The sequence below is a fragment of the Mesoplodon mirus genome, assembly GCF_964341445.2.
Source record: "Mesoplodon mirus genome assembly, chromosome: 1".
Lineage (NCBI taxonomy): Eukaryota > Metazoa > Chordata > Mammalia > Artiodactyla > Ziphiidae > Mesoplodon > Mesoplodon mirus.
In genome coordinates, this window is record NC_138976.1 from 8,773,610 (window position 1) to 8,793,261 (window position 19,652).

General features: G+C 50.3%; 1 protein-coding gene across 8 annotated transcripts in view; it reads right to left on the reverse strand.

Moving 5' to 3' along the window:
• Positions 1 to 19,652, reverse strand: part of RALGPS1 (Ral GEF with PH domain and SH3 binding motif 1) — a 289,045-nt gene that overhangs the window by 250,844 nt on the left and 18,549 nt on the right. The window contains exon 1 of one of the 8 annotated variants that reach the window (XM_082622852.1): positions 18,880 to 18,957. The exons of the other annotated variants lie outside the window; for them this stretch is intronic. The gene's annotated coding sequence lies outside the window, so the exon portion shown is untranslated. Of the gene's footprint in view, positions 1 to 18,879; positions 18,958 to 19,652 lie in introns of those variants that run through there. 8 annotated transcript variants of the gene reach the window in all.

Here is a 19,652-nt window from a genome sequence, read left to right on the forward strand (position 1 = left end):
AAATACCAGCAAACAGAATCCAACAACACATTAAAAGAAAAAAAAAAAAAGAGATGGGCCTGAGGGGAGAGGAACCCGCCTCTGAAACAGAAGCAACGCCTCCTAGGAATCAAGTGGGTGGGACCCTCCAACAGAAACCTCCAAGAAAGCCCAGAGACTTCCAAGTGGGGAATCCAGAAATGCAAGAGTCCAAAGGCAGCTGAGGGGATCAGGCTGCCAGGGCTGTCTCAGACCAGACAAACCAGCTCCCATGGACTGGGGTTGGGGCCGACTCAGCCAGGCTGTGCTGATGGATGGAAGCTGCTCATCCATCTGAACAAAGTGACTCGATCCTAGCCTGATGGAGTCACCATGGGGAGACAGAGTGGCACACAGCCAGCCAACCCTCTTGGGGTGGATCCAACTTGCTCCAGTTCCAGGCTGAGGTGGGCTTTGCTGCTTTCAGGGAGCGTCCAGCACTCTGCAGGGCTCTCCAAGGGGAGCCCAGACACGGAGCCCAGTCTGCTTGGCCGGGCTCAAACCAGAGGCCGTGGCTCTCGCCACCGGCCTGGTAACCAGTCACGCAGCCCTTCAGCCTAGGGGCCATGAGTCTCAGACCCTTTTCCATGACCGTCATTTGCTCACTCCCTACTTCCCATCTGCAGGACGTCGCCAACTTGGCCCATCTCTCCAGTGACCTTTGGTGGTGCACGCGGGTCCCCAACCCCACGCGCACAAGGCGTGAACAGGGAGTGCTGATGCTGAGTGAGGCGCTGGGCCAAGCACGACATTTTTAGCTCACTTGATCTTCACAACAACCCTGTGAGGCAGAGGCTATTCTCATTCCTGGGAAACTGAGGCCCAGAGAGGTGACGTAACTTACTGCTAGTTAAGTGGCAGGACTGGGGAGTCCAAACCCTGGTCAGTGGACACCAGGGCCTGGGCCTCCTCTGAGGGCCCAGGTGAAGACTGAACGAGGAAATGCACGCCAAGTGCTAGGGTCAGGTCAAACACCGAGCAAGCGCTCTGTTAAGGCTATTGATGGCTATTAGTGTTAATTCTGATCCTGCAGTTTCATCCATTTATACTTACTCTTTTTTCCTAAAACAAACAATTAACTTTAAACATTAAAGAAAGGAAAGCATGGTGCTTTGTGAAACCACGGGCCTCCCCTACTGGGAAGGAGATTTCCAGCTGTGGGCTTCAGGCCCCCAGAGGAGCACAGGCTGAGTCCAGGGGTCCGAGCGTAGGGCTCCTCCTCCATGAGGCCTGACCTGCCCCCCACTCCCCCGCCCCCGGCCCACTCTGGCCCAGCCCACCTAGAGACAAAGTGACAGCCCACCCATGCTACCCATCGTGCTTCCTACTGGCGGCCTGAGCTGGAAAGACAGACAGACAGATCGCTTGTTTCCAATGTGACTCCTGCATGTTCTCGCCACTGACAAAACAGCCTAATTTATGGGCAGTGACTCTCAGACAAGAGATATTTCACATGCTAAGAAATAAGAGGACCGGGCTTCCGTGGCGGCGCAGTGGTTGAGAGTCCGCCTGCCGATGCAGGGGACGCGGGTTCGTGCCCCGGTCTGGGAGGATCCTGCATGCCGCGGCAGCTGGGCCCCTGAGCCATGGCCACTGAGCCTGTGCGTCCGGAGCCTGTGCGTCCGGAGCCTGTGCTCCGCAACGGGAGAGGCCACAACAGTGAGAGGCCCACATACCGCAAAAAAAGAAAAAAAAAAAAAAAGAAAAAGAAAAAAGAAAAGAAATAAGAGGACCAAGCAGAATGGAACATCCTTTCCAGGGCCCAGAGGAACCCTCATCCATCCACCTGCCGTCCCTGAGGCCCGGCCAAGCCCCAACTCCTCACCAGGGACCAGACTCCCATCAAGGGGTCAGCCCAGCCCAGGCCCCTCCCTGAGAACCCCTCCCCCACCCTACGGGAAGGCCCCTGAATATGTGGACCGTGCCTCCCAGGCCGGACTGATTGGACCAGAATGCCCATCTGCTTCTCTGGGAACTCAGGACCCTACGGTGCCAGCCTCTGCTGGTCAGCCGAACTGAGCACTATGCCCTCAGGAGGGGAGGGTGGCCAGATCCTGCCCAGTGCAAGGAGAGTCCCTCCGAGTGGGGAGGCAGCAGATGCGCAGAGAGAAGCTGAAGGGGGAGCCTGTGTCTGAAAGAAAAGGTTCCAGCCCCCGGGGCTCTGTAATAAATGTCTCTTTTTCAGTGTCGATCGTTGGAGTAGATCTCCAAAAGACCTTGACCAAGGCTATTTCCTAAATTCCAAGTTCATGCCAAGCCACCATAACCTGACCCTAAAAACACAGGGGGTTCATCCTCACAGGGGAAGATGTACACCATCCTTTCACCTGTCCATCCATGCATTCATCAAGCTCCTACTTTGTGCGGACTTTGTTCTAGCCAGGAGTTCCTACCATTTTTGTACCTTGGACCCTTTTGGCCATCTGGTGAAGCCCATGGGCCCCTTCTCACAGAAATGTTTTTAAATGAATAAAATAAAATTATACAGGAAACCAATTACACAGGGCTACTCAGGAAGCCAACTGTATTAAAATTCAGTTATAAAATTATTTTCAAAGTAATTTATAATATAGTAATATATGTATTTCTTCAGGTAAGGGAAAAAAAATACATATATATATAATTGCATTAAATAGCAAGATCTATTGGTGGGTCTAGTAACTACCATAATTTCAAAGTAGTCAAGAACATAAATTTTCTGAGATGCATGCCCACAATTATTATGTGATATGGAGGTAGCTGTGACTTTTATTGGTGACAAAGTCCCAGGTACTGTAAATATTACTATAATTTATTGTCTACATTAGCAACTGAGGAAGATGCCAAATTTCAGTTAGAAGTTAGTGAAAATAAAGATGTCATTTTTTTCCCATCCAAATGCATGGAAGGCTGGTCAAGGACCCTGTTCCAGGCACAGGGGACACAAAGCAAACAGACCTTGCCCCCAGAGAACTCACATTCCAGCACAGGAGTCAGAAACCACATGTGAACTCAGATCATGAGGGTCTTCAGGAAGTAAAATAGGGTGGAAGACAGTACTTGCCAGGGTGGTCAAGGAAAGACTTTGAAGATGCAGTATTGAGCTAAAGCCCTAGGAAGGAGTCAACCATAAAAACCAGTCAGAGTGTCCTTTACAGAGTCCACAGCGAGTGCAAAGGGCCTGAGATGCACAGGAGCTCAGCAGGTATGTGATGGAGAGAGATGGCCACAGCTGGAGCCCAGTGAGTGGGAGGCAGTGGACAGACAAGCTGGAGCCCAGTCAGTGGGAGGCAGTGGACAGACGAACTGGGGCCAGAGCATAAAGGGTCTTGCAGGCCATGGTGGGGAGTTTGGGTTTTACCTGGAATGCCTGGGAATGGGTTCTGAGCAGGGGAGTAACATGATCTGATCTCACTGTTTGTGAAGATCACAGTGGCTATTATGCAGAGAACTCCATGGGAGGCCAAAGATGAGAGCAGCAAAGCCAGCTGGGGGTAAGAGATGCTGACAGCTCGGACTGCTGGCCATGGGGAAAAGAGATGGACTTGGGAGGGGTTCTGGAGGTGAAACAGACAAGACTTGCTGATGGACTGCATGTGACAGGAGAGGAAAAGAGAGGAACGGAGGATAAAGGACTCCTACCTTTAGGGCCATTACAAATGGGTAACTGCTCAGCAGTTCATTCATTCATTGGCTCAACATGCATCCACTGAGACCTGGAGGACCAGTTCTGGGGACCAGAGTCAAAGATGACACAGCCCTGCCCTCCAGGGTCCAGCAGTGTAGCAGGGGGGAGAAAATCCCATAGGTAGATACTCACAGGACACGTGGTGTAACAGATCACGGGCTCACCTTGGGCGTCAAAGAAGACATCACTAAGAGCCGTGGATCTGGTCTTAAAAGGGCAAGTGTGAGTGTTTCTAGGTAAGCTGGGGGTGGGCCACAGGCACTCTGAGCACGAGCAGAAGCCCAGAGGTGTGAAAGCACACCCCAGAGGCCAGTGTGCCAGGAGCACAGGGAATAGGTTCCCCTCCTCACCTGACCCCAGCCCCTGCCCATCCTAGACTAACAGGGGTGCGAATAAGCCAGGCAGGGCTCTCCACAGAGCCAGCTTTAACAGATGGCCCCGACACTACAGCCACAGGAACAGCATCTTGCCTCCTGGTCACTCCCTCAATCCCTCAGTAAACTTGGAGACCCTTTTCCCAAGCCCTGCTCTGTGCAGAGGACTCAGGCCAGCCCTCGAGGAGCTCACACACAGTCTGATTACTGCTGTCATCACAACAATCTATTAGACACTTACTCTGTTTAAGGCTCTGGCTAAGGATTTATACGCATCAAAAAAAAAAACTTCCCTGGGGGCTCAGTGGTTAAGAATGCGCCTGCCAATGCAGGGAACACAGGTTTGATCCCAGGTCTGGCAAGATCCCACATGCCGTGGAGCAACTAAGCCCGTGCACCACAACTACTGAGCCTGTGCTCTAGAGCCCACAAGCCACAACTACTGAGCCCGCATGCCACAACTACTGAAGCCCGTGCGCCTAGAGCCCGTGCTCCACAAGAGAAGCCACCGCAATGAGAAGCCCGCGCACCGCAACGAAGAGTAGCCCCCGCTCGCCGCAACTAGAGAAAGCCCGCGTGCAGCAACGAAGACCCAACGCAGCCGAAAATAAATAAATTTATTTTTAAAAATTATTTAAAAAAACCATTTTACAGATGAGAAAACTGAGGCTCAGAGACAGAAACTACACTGTAACTCGGGGATCTGTTTTTCACACACCTGCCTGCCCGTACCCCCTGCTGGACAGGGAGGCAGTCCGGCACCAAGGGAAGGGTACCAGCTTGTTAAGTTCGGCCAAAAACCCTGTCTTCCCACCCTCCTTCACCTCTTACACACACACACACGCACACACTCTCATACTAATGCCTCCTGCAGGAGGAAAAGATTCTCATGACGTAACTTAGTAAGAACGTGGAGTTGTATCAGAACCACAGCACCACCCCGTGTCTCTGGTTTCTGTGTGACAGACTCCAGTCTCGTGTGTGGGCTCCTGAAGAGGGGAAGGAAAGTCCCATATGTGATGTTGGTTTCCTTCCAGACTTTCAGAATTCTCCTTCAATGTTGCAGGTTCAGGAAACCGAGGAAATAGCAGGAGACAGTCTGGTGCAGACCACTGTGGAGAAGGCAGAAAAACCACTTTTTCCTAAGCTTGGGGAGGTTGTTTCAAAGAAAATACACACATCCAGGAATGTTCAAGTACAAGAGAGTGATGTCTTCCAAATGTTTCAGACCAGCACAGAGCCGGCCGGGAGCCCGTATCCGAGCCCACCTCCTCGCGTGGGCACGCTGCTCTCCGCAGGTCGGGCATGGCTGCTCCACCTTCTGCGTCTGAACAGAAGATGAAGAGACAGAACCAAAGAGAGTTTCTGCCACAACCAGTTGTTCACTCCACGTCAGGAACAGTAAGTGTATGTGTTCTCTCTCCCTCTCTCTCTGGACAGCCACAGCGTGCCCGTTTTGTAGTACCAAAAGTCCTCCCCCAGGGTCACGGTCACCCTGAAGCTGGACCACCTGCCAGGCACCCAGGAAAGGTCCCCTCGTGCGGGCTGGCAATGGCGCTCTCACTATACCCCCTCCCGACCCTCTCCAAACTGGCCAAGCCTCCTCCTGGCAAGCAGCAGCGCCTGGCGGCTTTCAATGCGAGGCCCCGGCCACGTGAGCACATGAGACTTGAGATGCCATCCCTCGGCGTCGCGTTCACCATGCCCTCCCCCGCCCCTTTCAAGCCACCCACCAGATGCTCGACATCCAACATCTCCCCTCCTCACTGAGGGCCAGATAATGACCTGAGCGGGCTGGACGGGGAGAGAAAGCAGCAGTGTTCAGGGAAGAGAGCTGGGTGTGGAGTCTGAGGGTCTACAGATAGACAAAAACGAGAGAAAACTTGTGAAACTGAGCAAACCTGGAGAAAAGGACAAGGAAGGGCGTCTTCCTGGAGAAGTGAAGCACCTACGTGCATGGAGCTGACGTAGGGCCAGCACAGACAGGCAGCCACCCGCGAATTCATGTGACAGCGCTGACCGGGCACCCCCCATGCCCCACACACTGCGCTGAGGCCGGGGAGGCAGAAACCAGCAGCCCATCCGTCCTCAGAAAGTCCAGCCTAGCGATGCCTACTCAGGCCTGCTCTTCTCAAGTAGGAGGGCTTCCAGAATCCTTTACATAAGAGTAATACCTTTAAAAAGGTATAAAATAAACAAGGGAAGTCCCCACAATCCCTAGTCCCTGTCCCCAAGGTTACACATTCACACAGGGTAGGGCAGCATCCGTGCACACAGCCACACACAAATAGATATACAGACAGACACAAGTGTGCGCATGTATATATGCAGGCACAGCCTGTGGTTCAACACCTCCAACCCCCCAGAGGTTGACAAGCTACAACCACAGGCCTGGCAGGAGCTAAGAATAAGACAGTTACAGCAGAGCAAGTTCTCAGGCAGGGGAAGGAGCTGGGTACCTCTGCGGCTTAGAAAACAGATAAACCAGGATTTGAATTCTCACCCATCACTGACCTTGTGCCCTGGGCAAGTTGCTTGACCTGGCCAAGCCTCACTTTCCTCATCTGTAAAATGGGGAACACTGCAGTAGCGACCTCAAAGATGGCTGAAGGGATTCACAGGATGGTGCACATTAAAAGCGGCTGGCATGGTACATCATTAATGACAGCTATTATTTGTGTTGACACCCGTCACCACCACTTTCACCCTCCCCGTGGCAGGGGTAAGCAAGGGTAATGCTCTCTTAGCATGAGACCACAAGAAATCACCTCTAAGTTAAGGTAATAGGAGGAATGTGACTGAAAAATATGTATTTCTCATAAAACTATGAAAGGGTTCCCAAAAGAAAAGGAATCCTCTGGTTGGCAGGATAGTTTCATTTTAGACCCTCTTTGAAAAGGCCGGCTGGAGCTTCCCCATCCCTGCCCCATGCACATGTAATTATTCTTGAAATCAAAGGTTCCTCAATTCCAGGACAAGCCTGCAGAAAACAGGGGAAAGAGAGAAACCCTCACCTGCAGCCACTAGCTGATGAGTAAGACCTGAGTTTTCCACAGGGAGGGGAGGCAGGTTTTAGGAAAATGGGAAACCTAGGGATACGTGTGGGGGGGGACTTGAAGAGAGCTTCGGGAAATGGGGGTAAAAGAGAGAGTGAGAAAATGAGGGTGGCCTGCCTGGGACATCCCAGACACCCAAGACAGCCCGGGAGCATCCTGATTGGCACACTTCCATTCTGGAAGCCTGGCAGTGACACTTCCCTTTCTGCACGCTAGGGATCATGAAAGCCAGACAAGGGACCCAGCGCCCCACTCCCTCTCCCCAACTCCGCACAGCCCTCCTCAGCCACCCACTTAATCTTAATTACCATCCAGGGGACATTTGCTCTGGGGAAAGGCAGGCAATGTCACCTGCAACTGGAAGAGCGGGGGTGCCCGTGTCCTCATGGGCAGCCACCAGCAGAGATAAGCCCTCTCTGGGGGACACACCACGTCTCACCACCTCCAAACTGACCCGAGCCTCTGCACAGCAGGACGGCCTCCTAAGCAGTGTCCCTGCCACACCCCTGCCTCCTCATGGTTTATTCTCGACACAAACAGAGTGATCCTTTGAAAACATAAACCAAAAACTTGCAGGACGTACACAAAAAGAGTGAATTTTCCTGTATGCAGAGCATACATACCCAGCTGGAGGAAAACAGGCTGCATCCCAGATCTTCCTCCAGAAGGAAGCTGGAGAAATACCCTGATGGATAACAGAAGACGACTCCACCTGAGTAGTGACCTTATTATACAGAAGCTGGCAGAGGGAAGAGGAAAAAGTATTCAGCCAGTGGCCTGAGACACCGCAGAACCCTTCAGGATGGAGCTGGGGACAGCCCTGGGATCTGGCAGCAAGAGTGCCGTGGGCACCTAGGACGGTACCTGGGGGCCCAGCAAAGTCTCTCAGATGAGACGCTTTGACTCTACAGGTAGGTGAAGCAGAAGCACAAAAGCCAGGCCATGAATTTCATCCAGTGAAGACCTGGTGTGACCCTCTGGGCAGACTGGGGAGTGTCACAGCCTGGAGGACACTGATGAGACTCAACAACTAAATGCAGGGAGGGATCCTGGGCTGAACCCTGGAGCAGGGGAACTGGTGACATCTGGAAAAGGCTGCTAGCTTAGTTCATAGTGTCGTACCTAAACTAACTCACCCAGGTTAATTTGATAACTGTACTGTGGTTACGTGAGTCAACAGGGAAGCTGGGTGAATGGTATGTGTAAATGCTATGTGCGGTTTGGCAAAGTTCTGTGAGTCTAAAGTTATTTCAAAATAAAAAGTTAAATTTAAAAAGGGATCCTACACTCTCACAACCCCTCAATACACACACACAAGCTCCACTGCCAGGCCTGATGCCTGGGACTCACCATTTCCCGCACAAACCACGATTCAAGGGTTGTGCTCTGGGGTGTTGAGGTTCGGGCATTTTACGCCTACTACGTGTGGGCCAAACACACACCGTCTACAGTAGTCAGAGGATCGGACGGAAGGCAGTTTCCTATAAGGAGCAGAGGGTCCCTCCCTCCCTCCTAGTCCCTGCCAAGGGCAGAGGAAGTACTGGTGTGACTGCTGACGGCCCAGGTCATTGCCTGGACCACATCCGTCAAAAGCATCACCAGGTGTCACAGGTGACACGCCTGTCCAGGGCCCCCTCCTCTCCCCACTGCTGCTTTGAGACCCACAGGGTGGACAAGGCCCCTGCTTGGGCTCAGCCGGCTCTGACTCCCACCTGCACCCAAGAGTGCACCTGGCATGCATGGCCCTGGGCACTGTCGCTGCCAGAGGAAGGCAAGGACCCACAATACGGAGCGAGCGCGGGGGCGGCCCCAGTGGGCTAGGAGGCCATCACTTGCTTCAACCAATGTTGACCAGAGAGCCCTGGAGTGGGTGACAGGCACGGGCTGGCTCATAGCGAGGGTCCGTTATCCTCCTCTGCTGCTCCTCCTGTGACCAGGTGCTTCAGAAACCTCCAGGTGAAGAGGAGGCTGGCGGAATAGAACACCCACACTCTTGGGCCTTCCTGACAAGTACCACTGAGTGCTGACCCACTGTGTACAGCCTGGCGCTTCCCACCAAATTAGGAAGGACACTGTCTCTGGAGAGTAAGGCAGGGTGGGCAAGGCCGGGCTGCAGAAGGGGAGCAGAAGCAGCGGCAGCAGCAGGACAAAGCCGACGAGGAGCAGAGGGCGTGCCCCGCGGGGTGAGCCGGGTGAGCGCGGGGGTTTAAGGGAAACACCCACCGAGTTGTAGGTTGTGTCCCAGTGCCATTCCACATTCCGTGGCGAATACGGCAGCGCGAGGGGTGGGAGGGTGCCAAAGGCCGCATAGAACACGACATCTTCACATCAAACTATATGAATAGATTTTGGTTTCAAGACAATGAACTAGGTCGACACATATGCTTTCCCCTCTTCTAATCTTGTTGAAATGAAAAATAAGAAGACTGAGAAATCTGTTGCAATGTTGAAGTACAGGGAATGATGACAACAACAAACCAAAAATTAAGAATTCCTAGAAGATTTGAAGCAGATGGAATCGGATAGAGAAGAAAGCCCTGAGTGTTAGACATCTGGCCATAAAATCAACTGTTTCCTCTATCCAAACAATAACCAGCTAGAAAATGTAATGGCACAAGGGCCTACTAAGAAAAGAAAAAAAATACATAGAAGTAAACTGTAAAAGAAATGTACAAAAATCATTTGAAGCAAATTATTAAACTTTACTTATAGACAAAAAAAGAAGACTTAAATCAAAGGAGAGACATTTCACTCCTTCTGAATAAGGAGATGATATTGTAAAGACATCAGTTCTCCCCAACTGATCTATAAACAAAATGCAAATTCACTCTAAATCCTAAGAGGATTCATTTCGGAATTCAACAAGTTGATTTAAAACTTTGGGGCTTCCCTGGTGGCAGTGGTTGAGTCCGCCTGCCGATGCAGGGAATACGGGTTCGTGCCCGGTCCGGGAAGATCCCACATGCCACAGAGCGGCTGGGCCCGTGAGCCATGGCCGCTGAGCCTGCGCGTCCGGAGCCTGTGCTCCGCAATGGGAGAGGCCACAACAGTGAGAGGCCCACGTACCGCCAAAAAAACAAAAAAACAAAAAACTTTGTCTGGAAGAATAATTAAAAATAGCTAAGAAGTTTTCAAAAAATAAGTATAATGAGACGGCACCTGTCCTTTCAGGAAGCCGCAGTTGGTGATAAATGGTCAGCAGGACAGAACACAGTGCAGAAAAATAGGATCAAGTATAGCTGAGAATTAATATCTGATCAAGATGGCATTTCAAACAGTGGGAAAGAATGGATTATTCAATAAATGTTGATGAAACAATTTTCTATTCACTTGGGGGGATTTATTTTAAATTTTACCCAGTATCATTTATAAGAATAAATCTTTGATAAAGATTTAACCAAACCAAAAAATTGCCATAAAAATACCAAAGGAGGGACTTCCCTGGTGGTCCAGTGGTTAAGAATCCACCTTCCAATGCAGGGGACGTGGGTTTGATCCCTGGTCAGGGAACTAAGATCCCACATGCCGCAAGGCAACTAAGCCTGCACGCCGCAACTAGAGAGCCCACATGCCTCAGCGAAGAGCCCACGCACTGCAAGGAAAGATCCTACATGCCCCAATAAAGATCCCGCGTGCCACAACTAAGACCCGACGCAGCCAAATAAATAAATTTTTAAAAATAAATAAATAAAGCTCTAAGAAAAAAAATACCAAAGGAAACACAAGTCATTATTCATTTTTATTGTCCCAGGGTGAAGTCCTCTCTAGGGTGATACAAAAGCTAGAAAACAAAGGAAACTATTCGCAGATTTAACTATGTGAAAAATTAAAACTTCTGTATAGGAAAAGACATCATGAAAGAAGTGAAAGTCAGTCAGTAAACAGGACAGGGTTCTGAACTGCCACATAAGATGATGAAGTTCTCTTAATACAGAAAGAAGCCCCCCAGGAGTTCTGGCTCACTCTCTGCAAAGTGGCCTTGGGCAGGTACATCAGTATTTACAGACAGAGAAAGATGTCCACAGATTCAGGACATATTCACTCTTATTCATTTGTTCATTCATTCAACAAAAAGTTACCAAAAGTCTAGTACGTGTCAGGTACTATTCTAGGTGCTGGGCATAAAGCAGTGACGAAAAAGCCAGAAATCCCCCAGTACATTCTAGTGGGGGAAACGGACAATAAATAAAGCATTCAGTAAGATACATGGTCTATAAGCTGGTGATAAAAGAGAAAAAAGTAAAGCAGAGAAAGGGTATAGGCAGAGTGGGGAGGGGGAGGGGTTACAATTTTAAATGGGGGCAGTGGTCTGAGAAGTGCTCACTGAGAAAACGACATCTGCACATGTTTTGAAATATCTGCGCATACATGTGAACACTCACACAAAAGTCTAGAAGGATATGTACTCAAGTCTTAATGTCAATGCTTCTTACAGGTGTCATTGTACGGCACTTTTACTTTCTACTTTTTGTACACTTCAGTATTGTCTGATTTCTTTTAAAGTAACTATGGAACACTTACTGTGAGCAACACAGCATTTGGAGGGAAAACTGAAAGTGAATTTCCAGAGACAAGCACTTGACAGATGCTCCCACCGGCAGGGATCAGACGTAGGAGGTTGGAGTCGGATGTCTGGTGCTCTGGCGCCACCTGGTGGCCACCTCCTAACTGATCAATCTCATTTCCAATCCCCTCAAGGTATCAATAAAAAAGAGGCAAGACACACAATAACTGTATAAAAACCTATCTGCCCTGTGGACAGGGACTGGAAACGAAATGGGCAACATAAACAGTTTGATTTGTTGGGGTAGCATGGTCACGGTGGGATTTATTTAGCTTGGATCTTCAATCATAGTTCTATGATGACATTTCGTTCCTTTGTGTTAACTGCAACGGAGCAATTCTACGGGGCAGCTGAAGTTACTCACAGAAATGGAGTGAGAGGCGGGGTGGGCAACACAGAGCCATAACCCAGGCCATCTACACGTGTGTCCCCAAGAAGTTTGGGGGTTCACAGAGTGACAGGACCTCAGGTCACACAGTGGTTGGAGGTGGAGGGGTCTTCCCCAATGGGAGTGCCTGGAGGACGAGGTCCCAGGAGTCTGGCTGGGAGGGGCAGCCATATCCGGGCCCTCAAATGATTAACCGCTAACTGAGCACGTGCACAGACCACCAAACCGGAGCCTCCTCGCCAAAGCCCAGAGGAAACAGACATCCCACAAGTGATGAGGAAGTGACATTGATCTCAGCGAGGACTCTGCCTGGAATAGTCTCCCCCTCTCCCCCATCCTTTGGCCCCTCTTCCGTGTGCCCTCACTCAGCCCGCTGTACCCGTCACTCTGACAAGAAAGTGCTCTTGCCGGGCATCTCCCTGCTAGACCATGAGCTCTGGAAGGCGAGAGTCACACCTACTCATTCACCCTCGGAGAGCTCAGGTTTGAGTCCTATGTGACAGCAGGCACGTGCCCCTCTAAGCTTGAGTTTCTGCGTGGAGATACAGGACTGTCCTCCCTTCGTGTGGTTATGGCAAGGACAACTAATAGCACCAGCTGGCACTCGGGAGTGGTGATGGGCACCAGGCGGCTGTCTAAGCGTTTTATATGCATTAAGTTCCTGAACTGAGGCCACCTCTGTGGAGTGTTGATCACAGCGCCTGGCACGGGGTAAGTGCTCAAACATTGTTATTTTATTCCCAGTTCCCAACACAGTACCCAGCACTCTGCTGTGTTCTCAGTAAAAATGAATGAACTACTCCCCCAGCCGACTACAGGTGGGGCAAGTTCAGGGCAAGACGGCGATGCTTACGCGGCCCATCAGCACCCCCAGGCACATGGACTGCACAAAGGGACTTCAAGGAGAGCACCCCTGCAGGACTGGGGAGGGTGGGGGACGCAGGGAGAAGTGATGCAAACTCCTGGGGTGGGGGCAGGGGAAGCAGCAACGCTCTGGGCTCAGGTTCAGCTCAGGTAGAAGCTGCCACCCAGGAGGGGCCTCAGTGAAAAGTGGGTGGGACTTGCCTTAACAATCCCTCCAGCCCTGATCCCAGGTGGTCAAGGCCGTGGTCCTCGCAGTAGAGGGTCGGTAGGCAAGGTCACTGAGGGAAGCTGGTGTGAGGGAAGGAAGGGGGCTGAGAGGTACCCAACCAACTGAGTCACAGGCACTACCCTGGGGGGACAGGGCAGTGCATCCCTCTGCAGGCCCCTCCCCAACCCAGCCCCTTGGAAGGGGCTTCCAGCCAAGGAAGGAGAGACGTGCACACTAGATAGAACAGGTGCCAGAAGGGCGGTAGAGTGGCTGGTGGCCACGCCCACCGTGCTGTCCCCCGCAGCCAGGTGTGCTCAGGGGCTGGTTCTCTCCCTGGAACCATCCTCGTCCCTCCTCTCCTCCCCGCTCCTTCCTGCCCTTTTCCAGCCTCATTTTCAATGTCACGTCCTCTGGGACCCCTTCTGTGACGCCTGACTATGTTGTGTCCTTCTCCTACAGGCTTTTGGAGCACCCAGACTCTCCTTAGCGCTCGTCCTATTTGTCTTGAGTTACGTTCGTCCTCCCTGGACGGTCACGGCTGTGGCCACGCTCAGCTGCCTCCCCAAGATTTCCAGCGAGAGGGTCACGCAGGCAGCATCAGGAGCGGCCCACGGCTTCTGCGACTCACAGACCCTTTTCTGAGCAGCCCCACTTCACATGCTTCCCATCTCTGACTCTGAGGTTACGATAGGGCAGAGCCTTTCTCCTGATCAGGGAGGACCACTGCTGATGCCTATTCATGTGCGGTTCAAGAATGAGAGGTCAATGCTAATACAACTGACAGCCTAAACCTTCATCTTTTTTTTTTTTTGGCCATGCCACACAGCATGCAGGACCTTAGTTCCCCGACCAGGGATCAAACCTGGGCCCCCGGCAGAGGAAGCATGGAGTCCTAATCACTGGACTGCCAGGGAAGTCCTAAAACTTCGTCTTATAAAAAAGAAAACTCAAGTCTCCTTGCTTACAGATGTTTATAAAGGCAATCTCAAAAGAAACAAATGACAAAAAGGAAGGTGCAGCAATTTATCTGGGTTGTTTCTTGATATTTCATCACTCTAAATTATACTTTATCGGACTTCCTATTTAAACTACAAAAGCAACATATCTTTGTTGTTATAAGCCAAACCCAAGAGGGATGTACAAATAAAAAGCCATGAAACCACCCTCCCCCAATGCCGACCCCCTTCCACCCACCTAAGGCAATCACAGTGGGCAGCCAGGAGTACACGCCTCCAAGCCTTTGTGCCAAGCAACATAAATACCTGTAAACAAGTGGGACTAGACCAGAACCCAAGGTTGTACCCTCAAACGCCTGGGGGGCCCAGCAGATGATGTCACGGCGAAGCTACAGGTGTCACAGAATAAAGACAGATGGGGCCTGTGGCTAACTACGCCACTTAAAGCTTTCCATTTTGAACATTTGGAAAGCACTGAACTGGCCATACAAGGCATCTGAGAGAGAGACTGAACAGTGCTCCTTGGATAGAGTAGCAGAGTTAGTAAGAGCTCAGATTATGAAGACCTGGTAACATCCTGGGTCCAGTGTCTATTGGCTAGGTCACCGTTAAGAAAGTCACTTAGTCTCTGTGCTTCAAATTCATCCTCTGAAAAGAGGCAATCCAACAGTCCCTTCTTTGTAAGTTCACTGTGAGAAGAGAATAATGTAAAGCACTTAGCACTCGCCTGGCACACACTATTACTGGCCACCAGTCTGCAACCACTGCTGGAGACATTATTCTGCAATTTGTTTTTTAAACCTAACAATGTGTCATGGGCTTCCCTCATGTCAAGATAGAGAGAGCTGGATCCTTTTTAATAACTGCCTAATACATGGCTGATGGGGGCTCGCATTCCTTCCACTTTTTTGCTACTACAAACAGTGGCGCAGAAAACAGCTTTGTACTGCTTTTTGCATTGGTGCTTTATTTCTGCAGGAATTGCTGCTGGGTTGACAGATATGGACATTTAATACTCATTAAATATTTTCAATTATATTCCCCCAAAGTTAGAACAATTCATACTCCCAACAGCAATGTAAGGGAGCACTCACTTCCCCCAATCAGTTGCTAACATTGGATTTTATCAATCTTTGTAACATTTTGCCACTTAAAAAGGTAAAAAAGAAAACTATTGTTTTTATTTGCATTCTGCTAGTGATGATCTTTTGAGGCAGAGATTTCCAACTTCTTTCTTTCTCCTTTTCTTCTTCAGCAAGAAAACTCCTATTTTTAGCTAAGCTCACTCCAGGCTCCCTTGCAGCTCAGTGTGGCTAAGCTCCACTCGGTGAGGTGTGAATGTTAGTGCTGTGTGAGACTTCTGAGAAGTATCTGAAAGGGAAAGGGCACACCCTTCTTTTCCCCTTTCTCCTTCTGGCTTCTGGAATGCAGATGTGACAACTGGAGCTCAAGCAGCCATATTGAGTCAGGCGGCAATCTGCTATGGCTGGAAGAGCAGTAAGATATAAGGAACCTGGTGGCTCTGTGATGAGTTTGATTCCACCACACCAACCTTTTTACTTTTTCATGAAATGATATAAAGGCTTATATGTTTAAGCCATTGTTATTCCGGGGTTATCCACTACATGCAACAAAATCTATTCCTAACCAATACACCTTCTGAGTCCCAAAAGTCAAAATGGAACCTTTATTTCTCTTTTTTGTAATACACATAAATAACAATGCCTTTATGTTTTATTTGCCCTATGTTTATTTAAGTCTCTTAAAAGTGGAACACTCATTTCCCCACTCTCCCATTCTTTCTCCCAAATCCTTGGGTTTTAGAGAGATAGTTTAGAATTTTTATTTTCAGCCTGTTATGTTTTCCCATACAGTTCTCCTCTATTTTAAAAGTTCTTAATAACACACAATAAAAATTCTAACTCACAGTAGCAATATCCAGTGAGATTAATCTCTGTGCACTAAAGGGTGCACCACAGCTCACTGCTTCCTGCACTCTCCATGTCCCCCACCCCAGAATCTCTGCTCTGTCCTTTGGTTAGAGAACTTCACTGGGCGTTTTCCTCAGGCACACCTACCAGATGACGTATGCTTTATGTCCTCACGCGTGTGAAATGTCTTTCTTTCACAATGACCAGGAGTGACATCTCGGCTGGCTCAGCGAGGGCTGTGGCCCCGTCTCCAACAGTCTGGAGACCCCGGACCACCGTCTTCCGGCCTCCAGGGCTGCATGTGGGAGGCCCAATGAGAGCCTAATTCTCTCTCCTTTGAAAACAGCCTGTTCTTTCTTCCTACAAAACTTTAAGATTTTTCTCTTTCTTCTTGGAGTTTAGGAATTTTACTAGAAAGTAGGTCTAAGTGTTGGGCTTTGCATGGGATGAATGGATCCATTTAATCTGAAGAATCAAATCTGTCTTCAATTCAGTGACATTTTCTTTTATTGTTTTCCTATTACTCCTCCATCTATTCCTTTTTCTCCTTCTGGAACTCCCATGACTCCATGGCAGGTCCCCTGGATAAGGTCTCCAAGGCCTTCCCTCATGGACAGTGTCTTACATTTTAATTCATTATTTCCATTTCTTTTTATTATTGTTCTGGGTTGTGAGGCATTTCTTCTACTTGACCTTCCAAACCACCAATTTCAGTTCTTAAATTGAATTTTAAATTCGAAAGCCATGTTTTTTAGTTCCAGCAAGCCTCTGGTACCCTTTAATTGTGTCCCCCTAGGAGCTCTCTCCTTGTAAAGTTCTTACACATCCTCTCCTTCCATCCTGCCTCAAAGGAGCCACTGCTCCAAGTGTGAAGCCTGGCTTCCCTCTTTCTCCAGCTAAGATCCCACAAAGCCGTCATGTGTCTTTGCCTGCTGAAGGGTGCAGGTTCACACAGCCCCTGTTCATGGCAGACCGCTCGAGCTTCTGTGGCAGTGACAAGCCTGAGGCCCTGTATGACCTGACAGCCTCTGTTCAAGGGGACCCAAGTGAAATGAGGTGGCAAACTGTGATCTTCCTGCTGAGAAGTAGGGAGGAGACCCTCTGCCCTTTGGTCCCCTAGTGATGATGGGGGAGAGGCAGTCCTCTCCCAGCTTCATGGACAGGGAGCCATTCCGCCCAGATCCCCTGGGATCGGCAAGATCGGGCAGTCCCTCGGAGGGCATAGGACGCAAGTGGGCAGCTGCAGCCCCTCTCGTGGAATCCAGCTCTAATCAGCCTCAAAAGCACAGACAGAGGAGAGGAACTGCATTTCTAGAACTAGATTGACCTAGAGTCAAATATCAACTCTGACACTTACTTGCTGTGTGATCACAGGGAAATTACTTATCTCTGAGTCTCAGTTTTCTCATATGCTCTTACCTTTAAACCAACAGTTATTTCCAGCATCCTCCTTAGGGGAACCAATCCCTCCGATACGTAAGTTTCAGGGAACTTGCTTCCTCTAAGCACTGTATGAATTACTTGCACTGTAGTTAATCATGCAATATCAAGGAAGGGAGACTGGGGCCCTGGCAGGAGAGCATCAGAAACTTTACCATCTGCCTCTTTGTGAAAGTAGGTTGACAGAAGGGTAAGGCTACTAGAATAATCTGAAAAATATTGTAATATTTCAGCTTTTAGCATTTTTGTGGCTGCTCCTACCTGAATAAAATCTCCTAGGATTCTTCTAGGCAAATACTCGCTGCCTCTCCCCCTATTATCTTACGGTATCTCAAGACTTGAGGACCATGGCTGCAAAGGGGATGGATGCTGGGAGCCATGAGAGAGTCCACGTTGGTTCCAGTCTAGTAAAATTTATGGAGCACCTACTATGTATAAGGCATTGAGCAAGGCACTGCACAGAATACAATAATGAGCAAGACACAATCCCTACCTTAAAAGAGCTTGAAGTCTAGTCAAGGAGCTAAGGCAGGAGGTACAGGGGACATCAAAAAAGCACAATGCAACGCGGATCGTGGCCAGGGCCACGAGAGAGGGTTGAAACAAGTGTCAGGACAGTTTAAAAGGAGGAGCGCTCCAGTGAGTTGGGGAGTGCAGAAAAGCAGTCTTGGAAGAGGTGCCAGATGAGGTGGGCTGAACCTCAGGGAGCAAGAATTGGGGGGCGGGGGGGAGAGGGAGGCAGGGGGTTGACGAGTAGATTATAGAGTCTCTTGAAGACGATGATCAAGTCTTATGCCTTGAATCTTATAAGATTCCTTATATCTTCATATTCCTTCACCCATCCTCCCAGGGCCAAGCGTAACTCACACAATGAGCCGGCCCTCTCTGATGAAGGGTCTGAAGCAAGGACAGCCAAAAGCGAGGAGGGGAGCTGAACCGAGAGAGGGGAGGGGCTTGTGGGGAGGTACAAGGACCTGACTGAGGTTGAGAGAAAGGAGGTCGCCCAAGTCACCCCAACTGCTGGGAGGCCGATACAGAATGTTTGTCTTCTGAGCAACAGGAGCAAAAGGATGACAGCAAAACAGGGTGGCAACAAGTGGTCTTGCACGAGGAGGAGGCAGAGAGAGAGAGAAAGGAAAAAACCCTTGATACAAGAACCAGTGGTGAAAACCCCAGAGCTTAATTCATCTGGCGAGAAGAAGCCCCTAAAACACCCTCTGCGTGTGGCTCCCTGAGGATGCCTGATGTCCCGAAAGCCCCTGTGCCCTCCTCGACCCCGCAGACTCGCTGATAGCAGGTTCCTCTGACTGCCAACAGGACCCGGCTCACCCGTACCAGCTGCACCTCTGGGTGCCACAGCCTGGCTCTCTGCTCAAGAGGGCACAGGTCACTAGGGTCAGTGAACCCACTTACCAGGAACACATGTTGGGCTTCATAATCCCAGGCCAATAGGATAAACCATCCCAGCACGTCTCTTTCCAAACAGGAGCCGCTGTAAAAAGTAGGGGGGATAATTCCATGTACACGCTGTTCCAGACAGTAAGACTTGGTTCTCAAGGCCCAGCAAGGTCAGACCAACTATAGTGCTAGGAGATCTGATTTGAATCTGCTCTTGAAATGTCAAAAACCTTCCCCATAGATCAATATGTGACATCATGAGCCTATCAGGTAGCAGAGCCTGTCCTAAGATCACCGGAATTAACTTCAACTTCTTCGGTCACGATTCTCCTTTCCCACCATGCTTTGGATACATGCTGTGGTAAGCATGGGAGGGTCCGCCTGGGGACCCCTGCCTCAGAGTGCATGCCAGGGAGGCAGTGCCCAGCCCGCCCAGCACAGGGGGCAGCCTCTCAGCCGCCCACTGGCACAGACAAGCATCCTGCACCCGGCGCCTGCAGAGGCCCCTGGGGCTGGTTTGTTTTCCTTCCTCCAAAGCACCCCCTCCCTCCGCCCCCCACAGCCAGGTGGGCGGCTTCATGACCTCCTTCACTGCGGAAAGTTGCCTTCGGCTCCTTCGGGTCCTTCCTTTAACCTAAATGCTTCCGCGTCTTCTCCTGACCCCCCCGCTCCCACCTCTGAGGAAGAGGCGTCCACCGGAGACCCAGGGCCGGCACCCTCCTCAGTCTCCTGAGGCACCTCAGTCTCCTCCACTCTCTCGGCCTGAGAACATCCACAGTTCTCCCAGT